Below are 17,986 nucleotides of genomic sequence, written 5' to 3'. Positions count from 1 at the left end.
AGGATACCCCTCAGAGAGACTGGGGTTACAGGAGGATACCCCTCAGAGAGACTGGGGTTACACAGGAGGATATCCCTCAGAGAGACTGGGGTTACAGGAGGATACCCCTCAGAGATACTGGGGTTACACAGGAGGATACCCCTCAGAGAGACTGGGGTTACAGGAGGATACCCCTCAGAGAGACTGGGGTTACAGGAGGATACCCCTCAGAGAGACTGGGGTTACAGGAGGATACCCCTCAGAGAGACTGGGGTTACAGGAGGATACCCCTCAGAGAGACTGGGGTTACACAGGAGGATATCCCTCAGAGAGACTGGGGTTACAGGAGGATACCCCTCAGAGAGACTGGGGTTACAGGAGGATACCCCTTAGAGAGAGACTGGGGTTACACACAGGAGGATATCCCTCAGAGAGACTGGGGTTACAGGAGGATACCCCTCAGAGATACTGGGGTTACACAGGAGGATACCCCTCAGAGAGACTGGGGTTACAGGAGGATACCCCTCAGAGAGACTGGGGTTACAGGAGGATACCCCTCAGAGAGACTGGGGTTACAGGAGGATACCCCTCAGAGAGACTGGGGTTACACAGGAGGATATCCCTCAGAGAGACTTGGGTTACAGGAGGATACCCCTCAGAGAGACTGGAGTTACAAGAGGATACCCCTCAGAGAGACTGGGGTTACACACAGGAGGATACCCCTCAGAGAGACTGGGGTTACAGGAGGATACCCCTCAGAGAGACTGGGGTTACAGGAGGATACCCCTCAGAGAGACTGGGGTTACACAGGAGGATATCCCTCAGAGAGACTGGGGTTACAGGAGGATACCCCGCAGAGATACTGGGGTTACACAGGAGGATACCCCTCAGAGAGACTGGGGTTACAGGAGGATACCCCTCAGAGAGACTGGGGTTACAGGAGGATACCCCTAAGAGAGACTGGGGTTACACACAGGAGGATACCCCTCAGAGAGACTGGGGTTACAGGAGGATACCCCTCAGAGAGACTGGGGTTACAGGAGGATACCCCTCAGAGAGACTGGGGTTACAGGAGGATACCCCTCAGAGAGACTGGGGTTACACACAGGAGGATACCCCTCAGAGAGACTGGGGTTACAGGAGGATACCCCTCAGAGAGACTGGGGTTACAGGAGGATACCCCTCAGAGAGACTGGGGTTACAGGAGGATACCCCTCAGAGAGACTGGGGTTACAGGATGATACCCCTCAGAGAGACTGGGGTTACACAGGAGGATACCCCTCAGAGAGACTGGGGTTACAGGAGTATACCCCTCAGAGAGACTGGGGTTACAGGAGGATGCCCCTCAGAGAGACTGGGGTTACAGGAGGATACCCCTCAGAGAGACTGGGGTTACAGGAGGATACCCCTCAGAGAGACTGGGGTAACACAGGAGGATACCCCTCAGAGAGACTGGGGTTACAGGAGGATACCCCTCAGAGAGACTGGGGTTACACAGGAGGATACCCCTCAGAGAGACTGGGGTTACAGGAGGATGCCCCTCAGAGAGACTGGGGTTACAGGAGGATACCCCTCAGAGAGACTGGGGTTACAGGAGGATACCCCTCAGAGAGACTGGGGTTACAGGAGGATATCCCTCAGAGAGACTGGGGTTACAGGAGGATACCCCTCAGAGAGACTGGGGTTACAGGAGGATACCCCTCAGAGAGACTGGGGTTACAGGAGGATACCCCTCAGAGAGACTGGGGTTACAGGAGGATACCCCTCAGAGAGACTGGGGTTACACAGGAGGATATCCCTCAGAGAGACTGGGGTTACAGGAGGATACCCCTCAGAGAGACTGGGGTTACAGGAGGATACCCCTTAGAGAGAGACTGGGGTTACACACAGGAGGATATCCCTCAGAGAGACTGGGGTTACAGGAGGATACCCCTCAGAGATACTGGGGTTACACAGGAGGATACCCCTCAGAGAGACTGGGGTTACAGGAGGATACCCCTCAGAGAGACTGGGGTTACAGGAGGATACCCCTCAGAGAGACTGGGGTTACAGGAGGATACCCCTCAGAGAGACCGGGGTTACACAGGAGGATATCCCTCAGAGAGACTGGGGTTACAGGAGGATACCCCTCAGAGAGACTGGAGTTACAAGAGGATACCCCTCAGAGAGACTGGGGTTACACACAGGAGGATACCCCTCAGAGAGACTGGGGTTACAGGAGGATACCCCTCAGAGAGACTGGGGTTACAGGATGATACCCCTCAGAGAGACTGGGGTTACATAGGAGGATATCCCTCAGAGAGACTGGGGTTACAGGAGGATACCCCGCAGAGATACTGGGGTTACACAGGAGGATACCCCTCAGAGAGACTGGGGTTACAGGAGGATACCCCTCAGAGAGACTGGGGTTACAGGAGGATACCCCTAAGAGAGACTGGGGTTACACACAGGAGGATACCCCTCAGAGAGACTGGGGTTACAGGAGGATACCCCTCAGAGAGACTGGGGTTACAGGAGGATACCCCTCAGAGAGACTGGGGTTACACACAGGAGGATACCCCTCAGAGAGACTGGGGTTACACACAGGAGGATACCCCTCAGAGAGACTGGGGTTACAGGAGGATACCCCTCAGAGAGACTGGGGTTACAGGAGGATACCCCTCAGAGAGACTGGGGTTACAGGAGGATACCCCTCAGAGAGACTGGGGTTACAGGATGATACCCCTCAGAGAGACTGGGGTTACACAGGAGGATACCCCTCAGAGAGACTGGGGTTACAGGAGTATACCCCTCAGAGAGACTGGGGTTACAGGAGGATGCCCCTCAGAGAGACTGGGGTTACAGGAGGATACCCCTCAGAGAGACTGGGGTTACAGGAGGATACCCCTCAGAGAGACTGGGGTAACACAGGAGGATACCCCTCAGAGAGACTGGGGTTACAGGAGGATACCCCTCAGAGAGACTGGGGTTACAGGAGGATACCCCTCAGAGAGACTGGGGTTACAGGAGGATACCCCTCAGAGAGACTGGGGTTACAGGAGGATACCCCTCAGAGAGACTGGGGTTACACAGGAGGATATCCCTCAGAGAGACAGGGGTTACATGAGGATACCCTCAGTACCAGTAGTGGCGTGTGTTTCTACCTGTTATAGGGTTTAATTCAGTGTTAGTATGTTACTTACAGCGATTATGTCCAGAGTGTTGTCACAGACCTTGCGTATCTCAGCATTCTTGTCGTGCATCAGGTCGATAAGGTACGCCGGTGCCTCTGAGATGAGGGTTAAGGGTTACAGCTCTGGGAAGTCTGAGGTCGCTGGTTCAAGGCTCAAACAGCCAACGTACAGTAATGAAGTGGTTTTTCATAGGAGGAGGAGGAGGATGATGATGATGATGAGGAAGAACATTCAAAGAATAATGGCCTTTAATAGTTCAAACTGAAGTTATATTTCTTTACTCTTTCAAAATACAACAACGTTAACTATGCATCAACATGTTTTAAACGTAAGAAGCAGTGCATCGTGGGTAGGAAGGATACGTGTCTCTTTAATGATGACCTCCCTGGTAGCCTGGTGAAACACCATCTGGTAGAACACATAGACGATCTGACACACAAACTCATCGTCCTCCTGTTGGGCTGCAGGGAGAAACATCCATGTTAGACACACACAGAGAGAGTGGCTTCGTCGAGAAGGGAAACCAAACCTGATATCTAAAACTCCACCACAGATAAACTTTTAACATCGTTCAGATCATTTTTTTTTTTTTTTTTTTTTTTTTTACAGCCACATGCACAGTATGAAGTGTTTATTATGTATGAGGACGAGCAATGTTGTGAGAGGTCTGTATTTCGCCCGGAAAGGGTAGCGTTTCCGAATCGTCTGGAAAGATACGGACTCTGGTTCTGATCCGGGTCTCATCAGTTCAATAAGAAGCCCTGTCATATTGGTTCTGATCCGGGTCTCATCAGTTCAATAAGAAGCCCTGTCATGTTGGTTCTGATTCGGGTCTCATCAGTTCACTAAGAAGCCCTGTCATATTGGTTCTGATCCGGGTCTCATCAGTTCAATAAGAAGCCCTGTCATATTGGTTCTGATCCGGGTCTCATCAGTTCACTAAGAAGCCCTGTCATGTTGGTTCTGATCCGGGTCTCATCAGTTCAATAAGAAGCCCTGTCATGTTGGTTCTGATCCGGGTCTCATCAGTTCAATAAGAAGCCCTGTCATGTTGGTTCTGATCCAGGTGGTCTCATCAAGTCAAAGCCCATATCAACTCCTCGACACACTGCACCCTCTTCAATTCTCCTACCGCCCTGACAGATCCACGACAACGCAATCGCCATGGCACTGCACACTGTCCTCACTCACCTGGACAAAAGGAAAGCATATGTGAGGATGCTGTTCATTGACTACAGCTCGGCCTTAAATACCATAGTGTCCTATCAGCTCATTACAAATCTCACGGCCCTGGGTCTGAACTCCTCCCTCTGCAACTGGGTCCTGGACTTCCTGATGGGCCGACCACAGGTGAAGGTAGACAACATTACATCCTCGACACTGATTCTCAACACGGGGACCCCACAAGGGTGCGTCCTCAGTCCCCTCCTGTACTCCCTGTATACCCATGACTGTGTGGCCTCACAGTTCCAACTCCATCGTCAAGTTCACTGATGACACGACAGGCCTGGTTACCAACAATGACGAAACAGCTTACAGGCACTCTGATGGCGTCGTGCCAGGTAAACAACCTCTCTCTCGTTAGCAAAACAAAGGAGCCGATTGTGAACTTCATGAGGAACCAGGCTGGACACGTCCCCATTCTCATCAACGGGGCCGCCGTGAAGATTCCCTGGCATCCCGGAAAAGTTCAAATGGTCTAAGCACATGAACACTGTGGTGAAGAAGGCACAACTTCAACTTCAGGATGCTGAAGAAATCTGTCCCGTCCCCGAGGGCCCTCACAGTGTTCTACAGGAGCACCATCGAGAGCATTCTGTCAGGCTGCATCACAGTGTTCTACAGGAGCACCATCGAGAGCATTCTGTCAGGCTGCATCACAGTGTTCTACAGGAGCACCATCGAGAGCATTCTGTCAGGCTGCATCACAGTGTTCTACAGGAGCACCATCGAGAGCATTCTGTCAGGCTGCATCACAGCCTGGTACGGCAAGTCCACTACAGAGTGTGATACGTGCAGCTGAACACACCGTTTGGTGCTCACTGCCTGCCCTACAGGACACCTACAACACCAGGTTTCTCAGGAAGGCCAAGAACATCATCATGGACTCCAGCCACCCGAACCACGTCCTTTTCTCCCCGGCTTCAATCACCCAGAAGGGGGCAGAGTGGGAGCATCATGGACCCCAGCCACGCCCTGTTCTCCCTGCTTCAATCACCCAGACAGGGGCAGTATGGGAGCATCATGGACCCCAGCCACACCCTGTTCTCCCCGCTTCAATCACCCAGACGGGGGCAGTATGGGAGCATCATGGACCCCAGCCACGCCCTGTTCTCCCCGCTTCAATCACCCAGACAGGGGCAGTATGGGAGCATCATGGACCCCAGCCACACCCTGTTCTCCCCGCTTCAATCACCCAGACGGGGGCAGTATGGGAGCATCATGGACCCCAGCCACGCCCTGTTCTCCCTGCTTCAAATCACCCAGACGGGGGCAGTATGGGAGCATCATGGACCCCAGCCACGCCCTGTTCTCCCTGCTTCAAATCACCCAGACAGGGGCAGTATGGGAGCATCATGGACCCCAGCCACGCCCTGTTCTCCCTGCTTCAATCACCCAGACAGGGGCAGTATGGGAGCATCATGGACCCCAGCCACACCCTGTTCTCCCTGCTTCAATCACCCAGACAGGGGCAGTATGGGAGCATCATGGACCCCAGCCACACCCTGTTCTCCCTGCTTCAATCACCCAGACGGGGGCAGTATGGGAGCATCATGGACCCCAGCCACGCCCTGTTCTCCCCGCTTCAATCACCCAGACAGGGGCAGTATGGGAGCATCATGGCAAAAACTGTAAGACTGGCCAATAGTTTCTACCCTCAGACCATCAGGCTGCTGAACAGTCACCACTAGACAGCTACCTGCTCCCCCTATGGACTGTACCCATGTGACTATTAAACACAGTACCCTGTACCCTGTACATGTGACTAAATACAGTACCCTGTACCCTGTACATGTGACTATTAAACACAGTACCCTGTATTAAACACTGAGGGGTGCATGCTTAGTCCCTTCCTGTACTTCCTGTTCACCCATGCAGCACGACTTCAATGCCATCATTAAGTTTGCTGACGCCGGTGGTAGACGATGATGAGACGGCCTACAGGGAGGAAGTCAGAGACCTGGTGGTAGGCCTGACCCCTGATGATGAGACGGCCTACAGGGAGGAGGTCAGAGACCTGGTGGTAGGCCTGACCCCTGACGATGATGAGACGGCCTACAGGGAGGAGGTCAGAGACCTGGTGGTAGGCCTGACCCCTGATGATGAGACGGCCTATAGAGAGGAGGTCAGAGACCTGGTGGTAGGCCTGACCCCTGATGATGAGACGGCCTACAGGGAGGAGTTCAGAGACCTGGTGGTAGGCCTGACCCCTGATGATGATGAGACGGCCTACAGGGAGGAGGTCAGAGACCTGGTGGTGGGCCTGACCCCTGACGATGAGACGGCCTACAGGGAGGAGGTCAGAGACCTGGTGGTAGGCCTGACCCCTGACGATGAGACGGCCTACAGGGAGGAGGTCAGAGACCTGGTGGTAGGCCTGACCCCTGACGATGAGACGGCCTACAGGGAGGAGGTCAGAGACCTGATGGTAGGCCTGACCCCTGACGATGAGACGGCCTACAGGGAGGAGGTCAGAGACCTGGTGGTAGGCCTGACCCCTGACGATGAGACGGCCTACAGGGAGGAGGTCAGAGACCTGGTGGTAGGCATGACCCCTGACGATGAGACGGCCTACAGGGAGGAGGTCAGAGACCTGGTGGTAGGCCTGACCCCTGACGATGAGACGGCCTACAGGGAGGTCAGAGACCTGGTGGTGGGCCTGACCCCTGGCGATGAGACGGCCTACAGGGAGGTCAGAGACCTGGTGGTGGGCCTGACCCCTGACGATGAGACGGCCTACAGGGAGGAGGTCAGAGACCTGGTGGTAGGCCTGACCCCTGACGATGATGAGACTGCCTACAGGGAGGAGGTCAGAGACCTGGTGGTAGGCCTGACCCCTGATGATGAGACGGCCTACAGGGAGGAGGTCAGAGACCTGGTGGTAGGCCTGACCCCTGACGATGAGACGGCCTACAGGGAGGTCAGAGACCTGGTGGTGGGCCTGACCCCTGACGATGAGACGGCCTACAGGGAGGAGGTCAGAGACCTGGTGGTAGGCCTGACCCCTGACGATGATGAGACTGCCTATAGAGAGGAGGTCAGAGACCTGGTGGTAGGCCTGACCCCTGACGATGATGAGACTGCCTATAGGGAGGAGGTCAGAGACCTGGTGGTAGGCCTGACCCCTGATGATGAGACGGCCTACAGGGAGGTCAGAGACCTGGTGGTAGGCCTGACCCCTGATGATGAGACGGCCTACAGGGAGGAGGTCAGAGACCTGGTGGTGGGCCTGACCCCTGACGATGAGACGGCCTACAGTGAGGAGGTCAGAGACCTGGTGGTGGGCCTGACTCCTGGCGATGAGACGGCCTACAGGGAGGTCAGAGACCTGGTGGTGGGCCTGACCCCTGATGATGAGACGGCCTACAGGGAGGAGGTCAGAGACCTGGTGGTAGGCATGACCCCTGACGACGATGAGACGGCCTACAGGGAGGAGGTCAGAGACCTGGTGGTAGGCCTGACCCCTGACAATGAGACGGCCTACAGGGAGGAGGTCAGAGACCTGGTGGTAGGCCTGACCCCTGACGATGAGACGGCCTACAGGGAGGAGGTCAGAGACCTGGTGGTAGGCCTGACCCCTGACGATGAGACGGCCTACAGGGAGGTCAGAGACCTGGTGGTGGGCCTGACCCCTGGCGATGAGACGGCCTACAGGGAGGTCAGAGACCTGGTGGTGGGCCTGACCCCTGACGATGAGACGGCCTACAGGGAGGAGGTCAGAGACCTGGTGGTAGGCCTGACCCCTGACGATGATGAGACTGCCTATAGAGAGGAGGTCAGAGACCTGGTGGTAGGCCTGACCCCTGACGATGATGAGACTGCCTATAGGGAGGAGGTCAGAGACCTGGTGGTAGGCCTGACCCCTGATGATGAGACGGCCTACAGGGAGGAGGTCAGAGACCTGGTGGTAGGCCTGACCCCTGACGATGAGACGGCCTACAGGGAGGTCAGAGACCTGGTGGTGGGCCTGACCCCTGACGATGAGACGGCCTACAGGGAGGTCAGAGACCTGGTGGTAGGCCTGACCCCTGACGATGATGAGACTGCCTATAGAGAGGTGGTCAGAGACCTGGTGGTAGGCCTGACCCCTGATGATGAGACGGCCTACAGGGAGGTCAGAGACCTGGTGGTGGGCCTGACCCCTGATGATGAGACGGCCTACAGGGAGGAGGTCAGAGACCTGGTGGTAGGCCTGACCCCTGACGATGATGAGACTGCCTATAGAGAGGAGGTCAGAGACCTGGTGGTAGGCCTGACCCCTGACGATGATGAGACTGCCTATAGGGAGGAGGTCAGAGACCTGGTGGTAGGCCTGACCCCTGATGATGAGACGGCCTACAGGGAGGAGGTCAGAGACCTGGTGGTGGGCCTGACCCCTGACGATGAGACGGCCTACAGGGAGGTCAGAGACCTGGTGGTAGGCCTGACCCCTGACGATGATGAGACGGCCTACAGAGAGGAGGTCAGAGATCTGGTGGTAGGCCTGACCCCTGACGATGATGAGACGGCCTATAGAGAGGAGGTCAGAGACCTGGTGGTGGGCCTGACCCCTGATGATGAGACGGCCTACAGGGAGGAGGTCAGAGACCTGGTGGTAGGCCTGACCCCTGATGATGAGACGGCCTACAGGGAGGAGGTCAGAGACCTGGTGGTAGGCCTGACCCCTGACGATGATGAGACTGCCTATAGAGAGGAGGTCAGAGACCTGGTGGTGGGCCTGACCCCTGACGATGAGACGGCCTACAGGGAGGTCAGAGACCTGGTGGTGGGCCTGACCCCTGGCGATGAGACGGCCTACAGGGAGGTCAGAGACCTGGTGGTAGGCCTGACCCCTGACGATGAGACGGCCTACAGGGAGGAGGTCAGAGACCTGGTGGTAGGCCTGACCCCTGACGATGAGACGGCCTACAGGGAGGTCAGAGACCTGGTGGTAGGCCTGACCCCTGACGATGAGACGGCCTACAGGGAGGAGGTCAGAGACCTGGTGGTAGGCCTGACCCCTGACGATGAGACGGCCTACAGGGAGGAGGTCAGAGACCTGGTGGTGGGCCTGACCCCTGATGATGAGACGGCCTACAGGGAGGAGGTCAGAGACCTGGTGGTGGGCCTGACCCCTGATGATGAGACGGCCTACAGGGAGGAGGTCAGAGACCTGGTGGTAGGCATGACCCCTGACGATGATGAGACGGCCTACAGGGAGGAGGTCAGAGACCTGGTGGTCGGCCTGACCCCTGATGATGATGAGACTGCCTATAGAGAGGAGGTCAGAGACCTGGTGGTAGGCCTGACCCCTGACGATGATGAGACTGCCTATAGAGAGGAGGTCAGAGACCTGGTGGTAGGCCTGACCCCTGACGATGATGAGACTGCCTATAGGGAGGAGGTCAGAGACCTGGTGGTAGGCCTGACCCCTGATGATGAGACGGCCTACAGGGAGGTCAGAGACCTGGTGGTGGGCCTGACCCCCTGACGATGAGACGGCCTACAGGGAGGAGGTCAGAGACCTGGTGGTAGGCCTGACCCCTGACGATGATGAGACTGCCTATAGAGAGGAGGTCAGAGACCTGGTGGTAGGCCTGACCCCTGACGATGATGAGACTGCCTATAGGGAGGAGGTCAGAGACCTGGTGGTAGGCCTGACCCCTGACGATGAGACGGCCTACAGGGAGGAGGTCAGAGACCTGGTGGTAGGCCTGACCCCTGATGATGAGACGGCCTACAGGGAGGAGGTCAGAGACCTGGTGGTAGGCCTGACCCCTGACGATGAGACGGCCTACAGGGAGGTCAGAGACCTGGTGGTGGGCCTGACCCCTGACGATGAGACGGCCTACAGGGAGGAGGTCAGAGACCTGGTGGTAGGCCTGACCCCTGACGATGATGAGACTGCCTATAGAGAGGTGGTCAGAGACCTGGTGGTAGGCCTGACCCCTGATGATGAGACGGCCTACAGGGAGGAGGTCAGAGACCTGGTGGTAGGCCTGACCCCTGACGATGAGACGGCCTACAGGGAGGTCAGAGACCTGGTGGTGGGCCTGACCCCTGACGATGAGACGGCCTACAGGGAGGAGGTCAGAGACCTGGTGGTAGGCCTGACCCCTGACGATGATGAGACTGCCTATAGAGAGGTGGTCAGAGACCTGGTGGTAGGCCTGACCCCTGATGATGAGACGGCCTACAGGGAGGTCAGAGACCTGGTGGTAGGCCTGACCCCTGACGATGAGACGGCCTACAGGGAGGAGGTCAGAGACCTGGTGGTGGGCCTGACCCCTGACGATGATGAGACTGCCTATAGAGAGGTGGTCAGAGACCTGGTGGTGGGCCTGACCCCTGACGATGATGAGACTGCCTATAGGGAGGAGGTCAGAGACCTGGTGGTAGGCCTGACCCCTGATGATGAGACGGCCTACAGGGAGGTCAGAGACCTGGTGGTAGGCCTGACCCCTGACGATGAGACGGCCTACAGGGAGGAGGTCAGAGACCTGGTGGTAGGCCTGACCCCTGACGATGATGAGACTGCCTATAGAGAGGAGGTCAGAGACCTGGTGGTAGGCCTGACCCCTGACGATGATGAGACTGCCTATAGGGAGGAGGTCAGAGACCTGGTGGTAGGCCTGACCCCTGATGATGAGACGGCCTACAGGGAGGAGGTCAGAGACCTGGTGGTAGGCATGACCCCTGACGATGAGACGGCCTATAGGGAGGTCAGAGATCTGGTGGTAGGCCTGACCCCTGACGATGAGACGGCCTATAGGGAGGTCAGAGATCTGGTGGTAGGCCTGACCCCTGATGATGATGAGACGGCCTATAGAGAGGAGGTCAGAGACCTGGTGGTAGGCCTGACCCCTGACGATGATGAGACGGCCTATAGAGAGGAGGTCAGAGACCTGGTGGTAGGCCTGACCCCTGACGATGATGAGACGGCCTATAGAGAGGAGGTCGGAGACCTGGTGGTAGGCCTGACCCCTGACGATGATGAGACGGCCTATAGAGAGGTCAGAGACCTGGTGGTAGGCCTGACCCCTGACGATGATGAGACGGCCTATAGAGAGGTCAGAGACCTGGTGGTAGGCCTGACCCCTGACGATGATGATACGGCCTACAGGGAGGAGGTCAGAGACCTGGTGGTAGGCCTGACCCCTGACAATGATGAGACGGCCTACAGGGAGGAGGTCAGAGACCTGGTGGTAGGCCTGACCCCTGACGATGATGAGACGGCCTACAGAGAGGAGGTCAGAGACCTGGTGGTAGGCCTGACCCCTGACGATGAGACGGCCTATAGAGAGGAGGTCAGAGATCTGGTGGTAGGCCTGACCCCTGACGATGATGAGACGGCCTATAGAGAGGAGGTCAGAGATCTGGCAGCCAGGAGAACATCTCTCTTAACGTGAGCAAGACAAAAGGAGCTGATCGTGGACCACAGGAAACAGAGGGCCGAGCATGCCACCCGTTCAGATCGATGGGGCTGTAGTGGAGCAGATCGAGAGCTTCAAATTCCTCTGTGTTCGCGGTGCATTCAGAAAGTATTCAGACCCCTTGACTTTTTACACATTTTGCTACGTGACAGCCATATTCTAAAATGGATTAAGTAGTCCCCGCCCCCCGCCCCCAGCAATCTACACACAATACCCCATAGTGACAAATCAAAAACAGGTTTTTAGACATTTTTGAAAATGTATTAAAAATACAAAATTGAAATACTACATTTCCATAAGTATTCAGACCCTTTACTCAGCACTTTGTTGAAGCACCTTTGGCAGCGATAACAGTCTTGATAAGAGAGTCTGCTCAATGACTCACATTTAATGTGATGCATAGACTTCCATACAACAAGACATAAAGTGCAAGTATTCAGACCCCATGACTTTTTCCCAAAAATGTTACGTTACCTTATACTAAAATGGATTTAATTGTTTCCCCTCCTCATCAATCTACACACAATACCCCATAATGACATCACAATACCCCATAATGACATCTCAATACTCCATAATGACACCACAATACCCCATAATGACATCACAATACCCCATAAGGACAACACAATACCCCATAATGACATCACAATACCCCATAATGACATCTCAATACTCCATAATGACACCACAATACCCCATAATGACATCTCAATACCCCATAATGACACCACAATACTCCATAATGACACCACAATACCCCATAATGACATCTCAATACCCCATAATGACACCACAATACCCCATAATGACATCACAATACACCATAATGACATCACAATACCCCACAATGACATCACAATACCCCATAATGACATCACAATACCCCATAAGGACATCACAATACCCCACAATGACATCACAATACCCCGCAAAGACATCACAATACCCCATAAGGACATCACAATACCCCACAATGACATCACAATACCCCATAATGACATCACAATACCCCATAAGGACAAAGCAAAAACAGGTTTTTAGAAATGTTTGCACATTTATTAAAAATACAAAACTGAAATATCACAAATATTACATAATTCAGACCCTTTACTCTGTACTTTGTTGAAGCATCTTTGGCAGCGATTACAGCCTCAAGTCTTCTTGGGTATGACGCTACAAGCTTGGCACACCAGTTTTTGGGGAGTTTCTCCCATTCTTCTCTGCAGATCCTCTCAAGCTCTGTCAGGTTGGATGGGGAGCGTCGGTGCACAGCTATTTAAAAGTCTCTCCAGAGATGTTCGATAGGGTTCAAGTCCGGGCTCTGGCTGGGCAACTCAAGTACATCCAGAGACTTGTCCCGAAGCCACTCCTCCATAGTCTTGGCTGTGTGCTTTGGGTCGTTGTCCTGTTGGCAGGTGAACCTTCGCCCCAGTCTGAGGTCCTGAGCGCTCTGGAGCAGGTTTTCATCAAGGATCTCTCTGTATTTTTCTCCATTCATCTTTCCCTCCATCCTGACTAGTCTCCCAGTCCCTGGCGCTGAAAAACATCCTCACAGCATGATGCTGCCACCACCATGCTTCACCGTAAGGACCATGCCAGGTTTCTTTGGCTGGGCGGTCAGCTCTGGTTCCAAATTTCTTCCATTTAAGAATGACTGTGTTCTTGGGAATTTTTTCTTATTTAAATCAATTTTAGCTGTAAAGTAACAAAATGTGGAAAAAGTAATGGGGTCTGAATACTTTCCGAATGCACCATAACTAAGGAATTATACCAGGCGGTATCAGAGGAAGGCCTTAAAAATAGTCAAAGACACCAGCCACCCAAGTCATAGACTGTTCTCTCTGCTACCGCACAGCAAGTGGCACCGATGCACCAAGTCTGGAACCAACGGGACCCTGAACAGCTTTGACCCCCATCAGACTGATAAACAGTTAGTTAACAGTTCCTTAGATACTCAGTTAGGTAACAGTTCCTTAGATACCCAGTTAGGTAACAGTTCCTTAGATACCCAGTTAGTTAACAGTTCCTTAGATACCCAGTTAGGTAACAGTTCCTTAGATACCCAGTTAGTTAACAGTTCCTTAGATACCCAGTTAGGTAACAGTTCCTTAGATACCCAGTTAGGTAACAGTTCCTTAGATACCCAGTTAGGTAACAGTTCCTTAGATACCCAGTTAGGTAACAGTTCCTTAGATACCCAGTTAGGTAACAGTTCCTTAGATACCCAGTTAGGTAACAGTTCCTTAGATACCCAGTTAGGTAACAGTTCCTTAGATACCCAGTTAGGTAACAGTTCCTTAGATACCCAGTTAGGTAACAGTTCCTTAGATACCCAGTTAGGTAACAGTTCCTTAGCAATGACCCTTTGCACCAACTCTTTTGACTCATCACATACACTGCTGTTACTGTCTATTATCTATCCTTTACCCCTACCTACAGTATACTGTTGTTACTGTCTAGTATCTATCCTTTACCCCTACCTACAGTATACTGCTGTTACTGTCTATTATCTATCCTTTACCACTACCTACAGTATACTGTTGTTACTGTCTATTATCTATCCTTTACCCCTACCTACAGTATACTGTTGTTACTGTCTATTATCTATCCTACCTACAGTATACTGTTGTTACTGTCTATTATATATCCTTTACCCCTACCTACAGTATACTGCTGTTACTGTCTATTATCTATCCTTTACCCCTACCTACAGTATACTGCTGTTACTGTCTATTATCTATCCTTTACCCCTACCTACAGTATACTGCTGTTACTGTCTATTATCTATCCTTTACCCCTACCTACAGTATACTGCTGTTACTGTCTATTATCTATCCTTTACCCCTACCTACAGTATACTGCTGTTATTGTCTACTATCTATCCTTTACCCCTACCTACAGTATACTGCTGTTACTGTCTATTATCTATCCTTTACCCCTACCTACAGTATACTGCTGTTACTGTCTATTATCTATCCTTTACCCCTACCTACAGTATACTGCTGTTACTGTCTATTATCTATCCTTTACCCCTACCTACAGTATACTGCTGTTACTGTCTATTATCTATCCTTTACCCCTACCTACAGTATACTGCTGTTACTGTCTATTATCTATCCTTTACCCCTACCTACAGTATACTACTGTTACTGTCTATTATCTATCCTTTACCCCTACCTACAGTATACTGCTGTTACTGTCTATTATCTATCCTTTACCCCTACCTACAGTATACTGATGTTACTGTCTATTATCTATCCTTTACCCCTACCTACAGTATACTGCTGTTACTGTCTATTATCTATCCTTTACCCCTACCTACAGTATACTGCTGTTACTGTCTATTATATATCCTTTACCTACAGTATACTGTTACTGTCTATTATCTATCCTTTACCCCTACCTACAGTATACTGCTGTTACTGTCTATTATATATCCTTTACCTACAGTATACTGTTACTGTCTATTATCTATCCTTTACCCCTACCTACAGTATACTGCTGTTACTGTCTATTATCTATCCTTTACCTACAGTATACTGTTACTGTCTATTATCTATCCTTTACACCTACCTACAATATACTGCTGTTACTGTCTATTATCTATCCTTTACCTCTACCTACGGTATACTGCTGTTACTGTCTATTATCTATCCTTTACCCCTACCTACAGTATACTGCTGTTACTGTCTATTATCTATCCTTTACCCCTACCCACAGTATACTGCTGTTACTGTCTATTATCTATCCTTTACCTACAGTATACTGTTACTGTCTATTATCTATCCTTTACCCCTACCTACAGTATACTGCTGTTACTGTCTATTATCTATCCTTTACCCCTACCTACAGTATACTGCTGTTACTGTCTATTATCTATCCTCTACCTACGGTATACTGCTGTTACTGTCTATTATCTATCCTTTACCCCTACCTACAGTATACTGCTGTTACTGTCTATTATCTATCCTTTACCCCTACCCACAGTATACTGCTGTTACTGTCTATTATCTATCCTTTACTTACAGTATACTGTTACTGTCTATTATCTATCCTTTACCCCTACCTACAGTATACTGCTGTTACTGTCTATTATCTATCCTTTACCCCTACCTACAGTATACTGCTGTTACTGTCTATTATCTATCCTTTACCCCTACCTACAGTATACTGCTGTTACTGTCTATTATCTATCCTTTACCCCTACCTACAGTATACTACTGTTACTGTCTATTATCTATCCTTTACCCCTACCTACAGTATACTGCTGTTACTGTCTATTATCTATCCTTTACCTACAGTATACTGATGTTACTGTCTATTATCTATCCTTTACCCCTACCTACAGTATACTGCTGTTACTGTCTATTATCTATCCTTTACCCCTACCTACAGTATACTGCTGTTACTGTCTATTATCTATCCTTTACCCCTACCTACAGTATACTACTGTTACTGTCTATTATCTATCCTTTACCCCTAACTACAGTATACTGCTGTTACTGTCTATTATCTATCCTTTACCCCTACCTACAGTATACTGCTGTTACTGTCTATTATCTATCCTTTACCTCTACCTACAGTATACTGCTGTTACTGTCTATTATCTATCCTTTACCCCTACCTACAGTATACTGCTGTTACTGTCTATTATCTATCCTTTACCCCTACCTACAGTATACTGCTGTTACTGTCTATTATCTATCCTTTACCTCTACCTACAGTATACTGCTGTTACTGTCTATTATCTATCCTTTACCCCTACCTACAGTATACTGCTGTTCTGTCTATTATCTATCCTTTACCCCCTACCTACAGTATACTGCTGTTACTGTCTATTATCTATCCTTTACCCCTACAGTATACTGCTGTTACTGTCTATTATCTATCCTTTACCCCTACCTACAGTATACTGCTGTTACTGTCTATTATCTATCCTTTACCCCTACCTACAGTATACTGCTGTTACTGTCTATTATCTATCCTTTACCCCTACCTACAGTATACTGCTGTTACTGTCTATTATCTATCCTTTACCCCTACAGTATACTGCTGTTACTGTCTATTATCTGTCCTTTACCTACAGTATACTGCTGTTACTGTCTATTATCTATCCTTTACCCCTACCTACAGTATACTGCTGTTCTGTCTATTATCCATCCTTTACCCCTACCTACAGTATACTGCTGTTACTGTCTATTATCTATCCTTTACCCCTACCTACAGTATACTGCTGTTACTGTCTATTATCTATCCTTTACCCCTACCTACAGTATACTGTTACTGTCTATTATCTATCCTTTACCCCTACCTACAGTATACTGCTGTTACTGTCTATTATCTATCCTTTACCCCTACCTACAGTATACTGCTGTTACTGTCTATTATCTGTCCTTTACCTACAGTATACTGCTGTTACTGTCTATTATCTATCCTTTACCCCTACCTACAGTATACTGCTGTTACTGTCTATTATCTATCCTTTACCCCTACCTACAGTATACTGCTGTTACTGTCTATTATCTGTCCTTTACCTACAGTATACTGCTGTTACTGTCTATTATCTATCCTTTACCCCTACCTACAGTATACTGCTGTTACTGTCTATTATCTATCCTTTACCCCTACCTACAGTATACTGCTGTTACTGTCTATTATCTATCCTTTACCCCTACCTACAGTATACTGCTGTTACTGTCTATTATCTATCCTTTACCCCTACCTACAGTATACTGATGTTACTGTCTATTATCTATCCTTTACCCCTACCTACAGTATACTGCTGTTACTGTCTATTATCTATCCTTTACCCCTACCTACAGTATACTGCTGTTACTGTCTATTATCTATCCTTTACCCCTACCTACAGTATACTGCTGTTACTGTCTATTATCTATCCTTTACCCCTACCTACAGTATACTGCTGTTACTGTCTATTATCTATCCTTTACCCCTACCTACAGTATACTGCTGTTACTGTCTATTATCTATCCTTTACCCCTACCTACAGTCAACTGCTGCTGTTTATTATATATCCTGTTGCCTAGTCACTTCATCCCTACCTATATGTACATACACTACATGACCAAAAGTATGTGGACACCTGCTTGTCGAACACCATGAGCATTAATATGGAGTTGGTGCCTCACCATTCAGTAGTTCTATAATAGCGGAGATGATGTCTGACGATTCAGTAGT

The 17,986-nt window shown here is 50.7% G+C and overlaps 1 long non-coding RNA gene and 1 pseudogene across 1 annotated transcript; both read right to left on the bottom strand.

Moving 5' to 3' along the window:
* The window catches only part of LOC118380428 (kinesin-associated protein 3-like), a 69,454-nt pseudogene that overhangs the window by 34,284 nt on the left and 17,184 nt on the right, over positions 1-17,986 (bottom strand).
* On the bottom strand, positions 14,645-17,309 carry LOC127925804 (uncharacterized). The gene is made up of 4 exons (XR_008122274.1): positions 16,962-17,309; positions 16,319-16,784; positions 14,966-15,059; positions 14,645-14,918 (listed from the first exon to the last, which is right to left on the bottom strand). It is a non-coding gene; the product is annotated as an uncharacterized LOC127925804 (long non-coding RNA).

Source organism: Oncorhynchus keta, unplaced genomic scaffold (assembly GCF_023373465.1).
Source record: "Oncorhynchus keta strain PuntledgeMale-10-30-2019 unplaced genomic scaffold, Oket_V2 Un_contig_6276_pilon_pilon, whole genome shotgun sequence".
NCBI classification, from domain to species: Eukaryota; Metazoa; Chordata; class Actinopteri; order Salmoniformes; family Salmonidae; genus Oncorhynchus; species Oncorhynchus keta.
The sequence above is the reverse complement of the archived record's forward strand: the minus strand, read 5'-3'. Positions and strand labels throughout refer to the sequence as shown.